We start from the raw sequence: 15,349 nt of genomic DNA, 5'->3' as shown, positions 1-15,349 counted from the left end.
TGAGGGAGTTGGGATTGTTCAGCCTGGAGAAGAGAAGGCTCCAGGGAGACCTTATAGCAGCCTTTCAGTACTTAAAGGAGGCCTATAGGAAAGACAGGGAGGGACTCTTTATCAGGGAGTGGAGCAATAGTACTAGGGGGTAAAGGTTTATAAACTGAAAGAGGGGAGATTCAGATTAGATATTAGGAAGAAATTCTTTACTGTGAGGATAGTGAGACACTGGAACAGGTTGCCCAAAGAAGCTGTGAGTGCCCCATTCCTGGAAATGTTCAAGACCAGCCTGGGTGGGGCTTTGAGCAACCTGGTCTAGTGGGAGGTGTCCCTGCCCATGGCAGGTGGTTTGGAACTTGATGATCTATGAAGTCCGTTCCAACCCAAGCCATTCTATGACTCTGTAAGATTGCCAGATTTGCGGACAAAGAATAATTTCTGCTTTTTTCAAGCTAAGATAGGCTGAATGTACATGAGATGAATTTTCAGATCCTACTGCAAGTTGGTAGGTATTACACAAGTCATACTGATCCACTTGACATGAAGTAGATTAATTTGTATATAATGAAGCCTGACATCACCTATGTAGCCTTCACACATGTGCTATCTATGCAGGTTGCTTAAAATACATTACCCAAAGGTGACTCTAGATTCATGCATCTGGACACAGTAGCAACAGAAAAATAATTAAAAGAAGGAATTACTCCTCCTGATTCCATACAAGATGGAGTACAAATGAGCTAAGTGAGAACCAAAACATTTTTTTCCTCAATAGCCCTAGTAAAGGGACTGAATACACAGAATGAACTACTTAGCCAGTTTCAGAGAAATGGCAGAGTCTGGACATATTGGACGTTCTTACAGAAACAATGCCTGCAAAATTTGTCAAGCTAGAGAGTAACATCCACCATTAACACCTGAGCTTGATATTTCGATGTTTCAGATGCTGATTTCCATATAGTTTTAACCAAATACTAGCAACAAGGGTTTTTTGCCTTCCCATGCCTCATCTTACAACTAGGTTCTAATGCTCACAGAGTTAATTCATATCAAAAACAGTTAATCTTTGTTAAAAAAGAGAAAATTGGACTTTATGGCAGTACAGGCAGTGACTGGAAAGGACTCTCCTAGATGTGACTCAGTCATATACATAGCCGAGTTTTGCAATATACATTCCTAAGATGTAGACAGTTTTGCTTCCTCATGCTCTGGTTCAGCTTTACTTACTGACCTTTTCAACCCATTCAGCTTCACAGACAACATTTAGGAATCTTACTATTATGAGACATAGTGAAGAAAATCTGTTTAAACACCACTCTCCTGACATGCTTTTCTAAGCCTGCAGCTGAGAGAATACAAGAGAAGGAATAAATGCCTGGTTTTCCCAACTTCTTCACTTCAGTGTCTAGTTCCAAATGGGAATTTATATTTCAAGAGTCAATAGTCACACACTTGTCCAAGTCAGTAAGTCTGATGGTCTGGGGAAGAGAGGAAAAAGGAGGGGACACTAGGAAACAACACGAGAACCCTACTAGTCTGAGCAGAGCCCAAGACTATTTTTATCAGTGTAAGCCCATATCACAACGATACACTGGCTGCCGGTGCAAACATTCTCTGGATGCAGGTACACTGAGGCCTTCATCACCATCCTGCCTCCCTCCCTGGGAAAAATCAGGATCCTGGCCAAAAACAGGAGTGTCAACTGATGCACATACTAGTAATAAGAAACATTGTTTTTGCTGATGCATCCGCTACAAAAGAGGATGCAACAGGTGGCATTTAGCTAGCACATCAATAAATTCCATAAAAATGAGGTTCTACTAGACAAAGAGGCTTAAAATATAATCTGAGGCAGAAAGGCAAGCAAAACATTCCAGGACCTAAGACACAAACATAGTCTGAAGTCTTAGTTTTTGTTAAGTTGCCCTCCTTGGCATTGGGACTTAACACCCAACTGTTCCAAGCCCCAACTTCAGTGAAACCATTCACAGGAATAAGAGCATCAAAAGTACCCTTACTGAGAAGATAAGCACCATTCCCCACCTACATTGTTTTGACCACCACCTTGTAAGACATTTCTCCCCACTTCCCTGTAAAACTGGCAACATGCCCCAATCAATACCAATTACAGGACTTTCACAGAATGAAAAAGCAAAATGCTTTTTTTATACACCGGTTTGTTTTGGTTTTGTTTTTTTTTTAATGCTCTGAAGTGACAGGCAGTACTGGTTCCTTGTTGCAGGAAGCTGTCTTATAACAGCACATGGCTCCCCAGACAGATGTTGCCTTCTGAAACATCTGCCGATATTAAGAGCAGATTTGACTTACTCTCTTTGCTTATCCTCATCAGAAGTCTTTGGCTCTTCTTGACAGACGACCAAACAGAGCAGCATTATCACTACTGGTATGGGAGTGACATTCTGACATAATAAATCTGAAGTGTAAGTGTGTCTACCCTAACCCTACAAATAAACAGACCGAGCAATCCACTCAAGGCCACAGAGCCACCTTCCCTGTTTATACTGAAAGCAGCTATGTTTCCTAACGTAGGAGGTATCTGTTACCAGTCTAGAAATCTGCTACATCAGTATTTCATTTAATTTACATCCCAGGCTACGTAACTATGGTTAGGCAATACTACAAAACACTTGGAAGATTAAAGCAGCATGTGGGCAGCATAGACTAGTAACTTTCTCTACTGTGTTTCAGACAAAGCAAGTCACATTATGTCAGCTGACAGTTATCACCCACTCACGACAACAGGAACTTCTAAAAATTACATACAGAGCACTGCTGCTTTGGTAGAATGTATAATTTCGTCTTGGTATTTACAGCTTTAGCGAGGGGGAAAAAATGTAGTTGTTTATCAAGAGGCTACTGCTGTTTCCAAAGCACTTCTACACCCACAGATTCCACTCTTACCTTCAAAATGCTACAGCAGTGATATTCAGTCTATAGTTTTTAACACTCATAAAACAGAAGCTGTGGTATATTAGACAATCTAATTTGGATAAGCAGGGAAATCCTCACAGGTAGATGTTAAATCTAGAACAACTGGAACACTAATGTACATCTCTAGATCTAGGTCACAAATTCTCTTCTCAGGAGGCATTAATGTTACACGGCAGACCTAAGTCACACTGAAGTTCCAGGTTCATCCAGTACTGCCACCATATGAAGTCCTGATCCCCTTCCCTGCCCCCTCCTAAAATCCACAACCATTAATCACCCTACTCAGCGGAGCAAACAATCATACAGCAAATCTTCAGATCAATCCTGTGATGTTGTGCCACACGCCAAGAAGAAAACAGTTTTAAGCTTTCCAATTTACCTCCCCAGAGCTCATACAAATGCCAGTGTGGGTGCAGTCAGGAGGTAGGAGGACAACAAGGATGGGAGGCCAGCAGCAGCACTAGCTTCTGAGAGCACTCATGGAAACACAGCACCCCTGCAATGCCAGCCTACACCTGCACCACAGGCTACGCTGCACTTGAAGCTAACACACTGAAATGGATTAAGCTGGAGAACAGGGGCAGAACTGTAAGGCCTTTCTGTAAGGCCTTTGACACAGTTCCTCACAACATTCTACTTGCCAAATTGGAGGGATACGGATTTGATGGGTGAACGGTTCGGTGGATAAGGAATTGGCTGAATGGTCGCACCCAGAGGGTGGTACTCAATGGCTTTAAGCCCAGATGGAGAGCAGTGACTAGTGGTGTCCCTCAAGGGTCCGTCCTGGGACCAGTACTGTTTAACATTTTTATCAAAGACATAGACAGAGGGATTGAGAGCACCATCAGCAAGTTTGCAGATGACACCAAGCTGTGTGGTGTTGTCGATACACCGGAGGGACGGGATGTCATTCAGAGGGACCTGGACAGGCTGGAGAGGTGGGCCCAGATGAACCTCATGAGGTTCAACAAAAGCAAGTGCAGGATTCTGCACCTGGGAAGAAACAATCCTCAGTATAAATACAGACTGGGGGATGAGGTATTAGAAAGCAGCCCTGAGGAAAGGGACTTGGGGGTGCTGATTGACGAGAAGCTGGACATGAGCAGGCAATGTGCTCTCGCAGCCCAAAAGGCCAATCACATCCTGGGCTGCATCAAAAGAAGTGTTGCCAGCAGATCCAGAGAGGTGATTCTGCCACTTTGCTCTGCTCTGGTGAGACCTCACCTGGAGTACTGTGTGCAGGTCTGGAGCCCTCAATATAGAAAGGACATGGACCTGATGGAGCGGGTCCAGAGGAGGGCCACCAAAATGATCAGGGGGCTGGAGCACCTCTCCTATGAGGACAGACTGAGGGAGCTGGGGTTGTTTAGCTTGGAGAAAAGGAGGCTCCGGGGAGACCTCATAGTGGCCTTCCAGTATCTGAGGGGGGCCTACAGGAAGGCTGGGGAGGGTCTGTTTACAAAGGCCTGCAGTGACAGGACAAGGGGCAATGGTTTTAAGCTGGAGAAGGGGAGATTTAGATTGGATATTAGGAAAAAATTCTTTACCATGAGGGTGGTGGAACACTGGAACAGGTTGCCCAGGGAGGTGGTTGAGGCCCCTTCCCTTGAGATATTCAAGGTGAAGCTCGACGAGGCCCTGGGCAACCTGGTCTAGTAGGGGGTGTCCCTGCTGACTGTGGGGAGGTCGGACTAGATGACCTTTGGAGGTCCCTTCCGGCCTGGACCAATCTATGAATCTATGAACTGAGGGAAGCGAAAACAAAGGAAAAAAAATTCATTTTGTCAGCTGTTGGCTACTCCCCCCATGATTCACCAATAAAAGCATCAAGTCTATATGAAGCTGGTGAAGCAAATCAAAGTCAAAAGAAGAACACACTGAGAAACAAGAAGAATTTTTAAAATACAGCAAGAGACACACTTTAGCCTATCACTTGTTTTGATACAACTACTTAATTCCATTACTCCATCAATACCAAATCTATACCAGAAAGCATCAGTTCATTCATTTAAGACATTGTGCCATTAAAAATAATTGTCATATTATTTGGAGGTGCTAAATCAATACAAAGGTTTTTTTGTGAAGTTGAAAAAAAGGCTTATCCCTGACCAGGGATAGTTCAGAGATTTTTCTTAGAACATTCTGAACACGGGGCAACTGAGAGGCACCTACAGATTGCTCTTTCAGCATCCCAGCGAGAAGCTGACCACCGAGGGAGTCTCAAATGTTCAGCATAATATCTGGGCGCTGGGCATCAAATCTTCACATGTAAGGACTGAGCTGGTGCAACACAAAGGTGAGGAAAACTGACAGATTTGGAGCATTTTGTTCCTGGAAACAGATAGCAGCCGGGCGGATGACTCAGGAACTCCCTGCAAGCATGTATCATCTTTATTTTTGTAATTTTGTCTCCAAGGAACTCTGACTGGGGCCTCACAAAGCAAATACAAGCTTCTCTTTAGGAATACAACTACAGTGTATTTACTTCCGCTGCAGTCCAGAAGAGCAGAGAACTATTTGCTCATTCTTAGAGAAAACCTGAGGATTATTCAACAAAAGGGTACTTTTAACCTGAACGACTCATGACGCAAGACAGATATTGCTAATCATTTATCCCTGTTTTAATAGAAAAATACTGGCAGATAACAGATCTCTGAACTCAATGGAAAATATGACCAAAGCCAGACAGATTTCTTAAGACTTCATCTTTTGGGATTCTTATTTATGTGGCATGCTGAAGACTCAAAGTTCTCAAAGTATTTGAAGAATATTTCAGGCACAAGTTGCTCCAATACAAACCCTACAAAACAATCCCCTATACACAGGAAGGGTTTCCGGTTTCAGTGACCAGGCTTTATTCACTACAGCACAAATAGTAACTTAGGAAAACACACCAGTGCTCCCAAACCCAAAACAAGGAAGCAGCGATTCAGAAGAGCTCCACATAAGCTCTCTAGACAACTCACACTTTTGGCCAAGCCACTACTTCTATGGGGATGAGTTGCATCTGAAATATCTTGTAAAAGTACTCTGAACTTAGACTGACATTCAGAATATAGACACCTTTAATTCTGAAAAACAATCTACACCGGCATCAAGAAGCACCATCTCTTACCCTCTTCTGAACTGCCCACTTGACTGACATGACCAATACTTTGGTGTAAAAGCTCTACACTGCACAACTGAAATTCAAGAAGCTATTCAAGCTATCACTCGTGGGATATTTTCAGCTCCACTTGATTTCTTAAACTAACAGAAATACACTAAAGGAAGACTAGAAGAGACAAGCAGACTTAAGGATCACTCCTGTAGCATTTAAAAAGCAGTAACAGAGGACAATAGCTGTTGTAACAACTCCACTTTTCACCGTTCTTCACACAGAAGCTACCAAAAGATATAGTTGGCTGGCCTTGCTTTCACATGTTAAAAGTCTTTATTCCTAGTTAGCTATAAAAGCTACTAGTAATGCTAAAACAGCCCACAAAACAAAAGCAGCTCCAAAACCTCCCTATTTTCATTTATACAAACTGGTCAGAATGAAAACAAATGACACTGTGGAATGCAAGTATTGACCATGTACATTCAAAATGCAAGTATTTTTAGTTATTGACACCAGTAGAGGTACAACTCTACTCAGTTATGCACTGAATTTTACCAGGTTTATGCCACTTCTGCTCCACTGATCTCAAGCTCACTGAAGTAATAAGTGAACAGAGACTTTCTGCTCCAACATACAGCAGCACCTGACAAACGTACCAGCTAAAAGGCACAGAACTCTTACCTAGTTCAAGGAAAGTCTCCTCAAAGTAGCTGACTGCAAATAAAGTCTATATTCCATATTCTGATTTAGAACAAGAGACAGCACAGGGAGCAGAAAGAAAAGGAAATGTCACAAGTAAACTGAGTCTAAATTCCAGCAATTTTCCAAACATGAGCAGAAGAATGAAAGACCCTAGAAGAGAAAAGGATCTTTTTGTACGCTGTCAGGCTTTTTATTAATATTTAAGAATTGCAGGCAACAGTAGGAGCACAGGATAAGTGACCTTATCCTCAAACGTGCTATGGGATAACCCATGTTCACGCAAGTTAAAACTCAGATGGATTACACCAGAGTAAGTGAAACCAACACTAGACATTGTCACTACAGTTCAATGGATGGCTCATTAACATCTTGGGAAGGTCTGGAGAGATCTTTGATGTCTATGAAAATTTTCTTTAACAAAGCTATTGACCAGTTTCACCTGAAAAGGAGTTTGTCTGTGCTTAACTCATTTATAATACACAACAAACCACAAGCTATGTTTTCCTTTTACTTCGCAGAAAGTTCAGGTATTGTGAAACACACAGAAGTGTGTCAGTCATTCTGACTAGGAGTTTATTCACTCCAGGGAGCAAAGCCTGTTAGAACATGTAGCCACAATAATCTTAGCTGATCAAAACTCCTCAGCTGCTTTCTACTACCTCTGATGAGAGCAGATACATACTCACTCCCTGTAACATCAACAGTAAAAAGGCAAAACTCAAGGTCTCAAATTAAAGCAAGCATGTAATTTGACTTTTCTTTTTTGCTTCCAACAGAAGGTTTTGGAATCCTTACAAAGTAAATATTTTGAGGAGCCAGAACTTCCAGTTTGAGGAATAATTTTATTTCTATTTAGTGTTCCGGGAATAATTTTATTTTGTGATCCAATAGTAACAGAACCTATTCTATACATGTTGTTTGCTCCCTCCTATACCTCCACACAGACCAAAATGTTTCAAGAACAAAATGTGTCCTCCATTTGCAATACCACTTTATATCACAAAAATAAGTCACAACCAGAGAGGAGAAGAGACAGGAAGCCACCAACTGTCTTTGCTGACAAATCCACTGTTTCTTCAGAGAACATCCTAAACTTTTAGGTGTACTGTGGCTTTCCTACATTTCCAGGAATGCCACTTGTTCAACTTGACAGTGACATTTCTGTCAAAAAGGATATCCCCTCATCTCCTTTCTTCACTAGAGAGAAAAAGAGGAGACTGATTATAGAAATATACACTAAAGAAGTGACAAGCATATAACTTGTTCTGGGTTTGTTGTTGTTTTTTTCCCTTAAAAATATTCCTTCCTTTGGGTATAACATGCAATCTGTCCACATTCACACCATATTTCTTAGCCTTTACACTGAATGTTCCTATATAAGTATTTATACCATGTATAAATATATACTATATATAATAAAACATATATATATTTTAACAATTTAAACCAGATCAAGGTATCTCTAAGTTAAAAAAAGTAATTCCAGCATTAATATCTGTTCACCAGCAATGAGCACACTAAGAAATGAATGCATGTGTCTGCACAACACTAGTTATGTTCATCACTTGTTCTGGTTAAACAATGCTGTCCCCATGTCATGGGGATGCGAAGTAGAGCTGAATCCATAACAAACCCAGATTGTTTCTCCCCACCCACCTCAAGTAACAGGACCCCTGCTTTCAAACACTAGAGGAACACCGATTGCAAATGAGGCACCCTCCCAGAACCACAGGATGTTACTTACTGGGGGGATGGGGTGCTAATGCGTGTTGGGTTTGGGGATGATACCTTTCAAAGCTTGCTTTCTTTTGCAGCCCTCCACCTCGTGCACCACTTGCAATCACAACACACCCAGGAGAACCTTATTTTATGTGCTGACCAGGACAATCACCAGCTCACAGGCCACGAGAGAAAATAGCTCTCTGTGGCCACGTAGACAGTTCAACCACCATGTAATTATTCTTCCTACCAACTGACTTTCTGGTAAAGAAATGCAACTCTCAAAAACCAACTAGCAGGTAAACCTCTAACACAACACCAGAAAACATTAGAGATGTGACAAAACGGCATTTGCCAAATATGTCACAATCCTAACCACTGCCAGCTCTTCAACAGATTAGATGTCTCAACCCACAGACACAGAAATAAGCTAATGCTTCAGGAGATGTCGCAGGTAGGTTCATAGAGCACCCTGCACACACTACCACAAGAAAAAAAGACTAAAAGAGACAGAGACCAAAGCTGCTCCAGGCCGCCAAGCCCACGCTTGAACAGCTCCAGCCCTTCCCCCAAAGCCAGTGCTCAGATGGGTCATGAGAAACCCTCGACTGTCTCGCTGGAAGACTCTGCATCCGCCTCAGGGGAAGGAGGAAAAACAGGCTTTCCACCTCTCAGGAGTATGCCAAGAACAACACAGAGTCACTAAGAGATCAGGGCAGCAAAGGCTGTGAAGTGACACCGTCCGAGCTCCTTCCAACGCAGATGTCAGTCTCTACAATGGCTAGCAGCAAATGCACCAGCAGAAATAGAAGGTTCAGAGGTTAGACACAAACACTTCCTAATCCATGCCTTTAATAAATGGGAAAAAAAAAAAAAAGAAACACCACACAAAAAAATACTTCCAGAGAAAAAGGAAAAAGAAAAAAAAAAAAGAGAGAACACAGGAAACTGCCATCTTAACAGGCTGAGAGCATGACTGGTTACACAAGCAGAAAAGAGCTGAACACCACCTTCCCTTCTCACTTGTCCCAGCTGGACAAGGTCTTTCAGTTGAACTCCCTTCTGCTGGGCAGAAGGAGACAACTGCTATGGCCACTTTGTTAAAATACCCTTTGCAACCTCAGCACGCTGTACACTTTGCAAGGAAAGCCACCTTGTTGTCTTCTGTGAGTCATCTCACTAATTGCCTATCTATTAGTTTCAAGTCAGACAACTTTTTAGATGCACCTTCCTCCTCCACAGTCTTGCCGTGCAGACAGACTGGAGTGACTGAATACTCAGGGCAGGGTAGAAAGCTTTGCTATTCTGTACCCTTTATTATATATAGCTGTACCACTGCATTCATATTCCACACAATATTAAGTGCTTCCCTGAGCACCATTTAAAAACAAATTGTTGAGGGGAAAGAAACGTGCATCAAGAGAATCAGCTCCATATCCCAGCAGTCGGAAGCCTGCTGTCACATACAGACCAAAGTCCAACATCTCAGATGTCTTCCTTCAGATTCAAGTTACTTGAGGCTATTCCCTTTATCATATACTCCAGGAGTTTCCAGATGTCAGTGTACATATTTCAGCACTGATTTTATACCCCAAAGCAAGAGTAGGCAGCTCTCACCAAGCAGAACAAATCACGCTCTTTTTGAAATATTAAAATTCACAGCTGCCTCTGAATACTCTGCTTCGTTCTGCTCCTTCTAGCTGCAACCGCAGCAACTGGAAGCTGCCTTGTTACCTCCAAGTCCATCAATTATTTAGAGAAAACACCTTTCCAGAGAGACTCAAGTATCAATTATTTAGTCTTTAAACAGGAAACAAAAGCCTTTAAAACAGGAAAAAAAGATTTCTGGAAAGGCCTGTTGGGCCACATGAACAAATTTGGTTTTGTACAGTAGCAACCTGTCTGAAACAGAATGAAAAAGCCAAAATAAAACAACCCATTAAAAAAAAAAAAAAACAAACCAGCCAAGAGCTCATATGCAAACACAAGTTCAGCAAGTGCCTGAGTCCATCAGAGCCCCAACTACATTGGGGGGCTTCAGCACAGGTCTTCACACGGAAGACCTTTATCAGTTTCTTACAAATGCGTGCTCTCTAGACTGGGAGTATAAAACAGAAAAGCTCCTTTGTAATACCAGGACAAAATTCAACAACACTTACTGCAAAGACCAAGAGGAAGCAAAGCCATTTGTTTGTTATGCCCTTGCCTTTCACCTTCAGGTCCAAATTAAGGATGAAGACAGCCCTAAGATTTTCAGCTTTTGCACAGACTTCTAAAGACAAAGACACAGAAACAGCTCTCAGAAAAAACACATGTAAGCAGGCACTCTGGATAAGAACAGAAATTCATTCACTTACACATATGAGCTACAAGGAAAGGGATAAAACACCATTGCTTTGCTCCCAAAAAGGAAGACAGACAGGAAACACTGAAGCAAAACAAGTGCTGGTCCCCCCCTTCCAAATGGGGGCTGATGCACACTTTGAATCAGAAAGGAAAACAAACTTACTTTTAAACCCTGCTAAGCGCCCCGCGTTTGGATAAAGTTCCTCTCACAGTCAGCATATTTTATTTTCGTTTGCTAAAAGTTTTTTGCATGAGTGATAACAGAATTCAAGTGTGAATAATCAAGCAAAATGATACTACTCTCTCAAAGGGCTTCAATGCCAAGATTTATGACAGATTGGTAAAGAAGGTCAGCAAAAGCCTGGCCATTCAGTGGTTTCAACTGCAAACACTGCAATCCCTTCTCCTGTCAATATTTGAGGATCACCATTTTCTGCAGGTTAAATCCTGTACTGTAATTCTCACTGGTGACATGCCTAAAATAGAAGAATTTACCTAACAAACGCTTTTCAGCTCACTGACCATACTGAAAACAAGCTTGGTTCAGTCATCCAAAATAAAGAGAAGCTGTTTTACAATGCAAAAAATTCAAATACAAGACGTTCAGCTATATTTAAGTAATTAAATTGTGGCTGTTTTCAAAATTAAGTCATCTGAAGCTTCAGTTTGTTCCACCTCTTTTATTTTGATTGCTAGATTAAAACCAGATCTCTGCCTTTTTACAGGGACCCAAACTATTGAACTTTAAAACCCACACGTATCTAACCTTGATGAGCTATACTCTGATCATCTCCAACATTGCTCTTAACCTTTCCTTTATCCGATGCTTTTAGCTGAGCAGGAGCCAAAGGGTCAAGGAGAAGGATCCTGTTCCTGCCCAAGCTGCCCTCGCGGCTGGAAGGCTGCGTCGCTACCCTCACACAAGCTACCAACGCTACAGCTCTGGAAGAGCCACTGTCCTTCGGATGTACAATCAGAAGCTACCTGGAAAATTACCATTTCTTAATTCCCTCTTAGCAACACTCTGCCACATCTACTCCAAAGTAAAAAAAAAATCTTGTTTGATTTAATTTATCTGAGGTACTTCGGCTTAAAGCAACATGAAAATTATAGCATGTTCATGGATTTTGCCAAAGTACAGAAGTCCGTTCTACCAGAAACAGGAAGTTTTGACCCAGGAAGGCACAGTGCAAAGCAGCATGGTACAAAGCCCACAAGTAAAAACATTCTTGATTCACATGTGATTGAGGCATAAACGTCTCCTTTGTCTGGTGTCTGAAACCCACATATTTTACCATGCCCCACCCAAGTGGAATTTTTTTTTTGTAAAAGCAGAAAACTACATAAAGGGAGGATCTGTAGGAACAGTTTTGACAATAGCTCTAGGAACTTCGCTTTCCCACACACACACCTCAATGCGATTTCTAATCTTATGCAGTGAGATTAGAAAAAGTTTAATTTATTCACACTCAGTGGCGTTGAAACCATGCCACACCTAATACACAATGGGAAACTTGATAGAAGACTATGAAATTTAATTGTAGGCGTTTGTCAGCAGAAAAATCCCCCTTTCTGCTTTCACCCCTGCCAAACATCCATGTACAGGCAATGGCCAACTGGTCGCCGAACACCAAAGCTTCATAAATGTAACCACCCTTTAAGAAAAAACAGAGGTCAGCCTCCAGACAATAAGAGATCAAAAAGCATACTCCTCAGTTATTCATTAGAAGTTAGCCTACAACTTAAACCTCCTCATCCAGATGATCTATACATTTGCATCCAGACATGACCAAATTCGTAACACACAATTTTCTTGCTACATATAAGAGTAAAAAGTTCAATACCAAAGAAAGTGCCCCAATTCGACAGCATTTTAGGGCTCAGAGGCCTAAAGCTAGCAAAAGATAGCCCAGAACATACCCCATTTCAGTTCTGTCAGGTACGTTACCTATATGAAGGCTCTTGCACAGATATTGGTCCTAACAAAAGATAATTTTTTTCTTTCTTTTCTGTTCCCCCACTTTCCCCTCCCAAGGGAGCAGGAAGAAGAGCAAAGAGGCTTTAAACAGGAAAACAGCATAAGATTTTTTTATTCTACAATGCACTAGATGTCAGGAAAAGCCTATGCCCAGATACAAGAATAAGACTCAAGACTCAAGTGAGGTTTCTTCTGAATTGGTCTTCTTACCTGGGGACTGGAGATATCACTTTGACACAGAGGAAGCTAACTGGATTAACTTACAATAAATAGAAGTCATACAGAGCATAAACCGCACAGAAAAGAGCAACATTCAGTGATTTTGATTTAGTTCTAGACCCGATCTTTAGCAAGTCTGTCTATGAGTGAGATCAACAAAACAAAACTAAATGCCAGCCACATAACTTACTTGCACATTGTCGTTCAACACTATTATAAATACATTTCCAAACTTTTGGGAAGCTATTTCCAAAACCTGCTGTTTCAGTGACGTTGTAATTTTGAACATGAAAGTCTTTTAATGACAGGCAACATCACAATGCTCTTCCCTCCCCACCCCATTATAACAGAGATAGAAGAACATACATCACACCTTAAAAGTACCTTCTTCCAGTACCATTAGCCAGAAGATAAAGAACACCATTCCAACAACACAGGTGTCCTGGATTTGTTTAAAATGAACAACCAAAAAACCAAAAGCTGTAAGGTATTTTCCCCCCACAGCTCATTCCTACTTCACACCAATGACTAGACTTGAATTCCCACCTAACCCCTTCTCTCCCCACACAACCCTCTGTCAAGCAGATAACGGTAGCATCACAGCCATCCCCACCCAAGCATTTCAAGTTTCACACATTTGTTGTAAGCATAAAGCGGCTCAGGAAGTCATAAAAGTATGTGGATACCGATGCCTAACTTACTGATGGAAATAGTCAGAAAGCTATCCCACTGAGCATTTATGAACAAGATATACCCTCTATTTCCATTTTCAAAGAGCTGGTTTCCTTTGATTTTATCCAGAGCTCTAGGTCACAAGCTTTATATCCCAATTAAAAAAAAAAAAAAAAAAAAAGCACAGCAGTACTGGAAAAATTGTATCCTGCCAGTTATCTTAAAATATCTTCCCTCCACCATCACCTTTGAGATCTACTAAGGAAGGGAAAACCCAACACAAGTATCTTATTTTTTACAACTTCTTTTTTTTTAATTTCGAAAGACTCAAAACAATACCGCACGTACTCAGTGTAGACTTGGTGGCTAAGTCAGATGTATGCTTAACAACCTTATGCAGATACTCTGAAAGAATAAAGTTGTGGTTTGTTCTACACCAAAAAAAAAAAAAAAAAAGCCAATATAGAAATTAGGCAGGTATAACACCATGGGTCCTGAATAATACCAAACCTTTTCTAGCTTAGATAACTCTTTCCCTAGAAATGCACAAAGGCCTCTCCTCCCCTAAAAAACAAAAAACCAAAAAACACAAAAAAAACCCAAAACAAACCTTTACAAAGGGGAAAAAACCACTTTCCCCACATAAACTGTGCATAACACATATTGCTTGAATTCTCCTCATAGGGTCTGTATGCAGCAGCTTCTTGGCAGTGCTCTGTAGCGGTCACAGACCGGAAATAAAACACTCACCTGAAACTACAAAGACAACCAGGTAGAAAGTAAATGATCAAACGGAGACTGGTGATGTGTTAATTATCCAAACACTCATCTTAGGACCCCACAGGAGCCCAAAGAGGCCCAGACATTGAGCACAGCGTCACCTGAGGTGAAACGGCCGGGCCTGCTTCAGCGGGAAGCCAAAAGGGTGTCAGAGAGGTCCCTCGCTAACACGGGTTACAAATCATTAAAGTTACAATTAAAAAAGAGTTACAGGCCTCAGCCCTCGCACAGACGGGGCAGGTACTTCTGCCAAGAGCAAGGCCGGGGCTGAGGGCAGGGGCTGGCGGCAGCCGGTGCCACGGGGGAGTACGGAGCAGGCAAATGCCGCCCTGCGGCCGCAACAGCCCGAAAGCCCTTTTTATTAAAAAAAATTTAATAAATATAGGTATATCTTTTTCTCCCTTGTAGCACCTCACTCAACGAAACAACTTCGCGCGAACTCCCGGAGGAAGCCTCGCCCGGCCTCTGCGGCTTCCTTTAATGGATAAGGACAATGGCAGAGGCTCGCCATAGCCCCATGTTTTCGGGAAACTTAGGAAGTCTGAGGGCTGCTGCCCGCCCCTGCCGAGGGAGGGCAGCCGGGCAGCGCTCGCTCCTCGCCCCGTTCAATGGCTGCCAGCCCCCAGGGGATGTGGCAGAGAAGAGCCATGCTCCGAGGGGACGGGGGGGGGGATCAAAATGCCAGTGCTTAAAGACGGGGAGGGGAGAAAAGGGCATTCAGTGCGGTGGGGACGCGGCGCGACCCCCGGGTCAGGCGGCTGAGGGGCACGCCCGGGCCGGCGATGGGTCGGGTCGGGCTGGGCAGGGACTCACCGGGGGCAGCAGCCTGCTCGCTAAGTTTCGCCAAGTTGCGAGGAGGGCGAGGCAGCGGTCGGCGTACTCGGGAGTCC

The sequence above is a fragment of the Numenius arquata genome, chromosome 10 (genome assembly GCF_964106895.1).
Source record: "Numenius arquata chromosome 10, bNumArq3.hap1.1, whole genome shotgun sequence".
Classification (NCBI taxonomy): domain Eukaryota; kingdom Metazoa; phylum Chordata; class Aves; order Charadriiformes; family Scolopacidae; genus Numenius; species Numenius arquata.
This window is presented reverse-complemented; position numbering follows the sequence as displayed.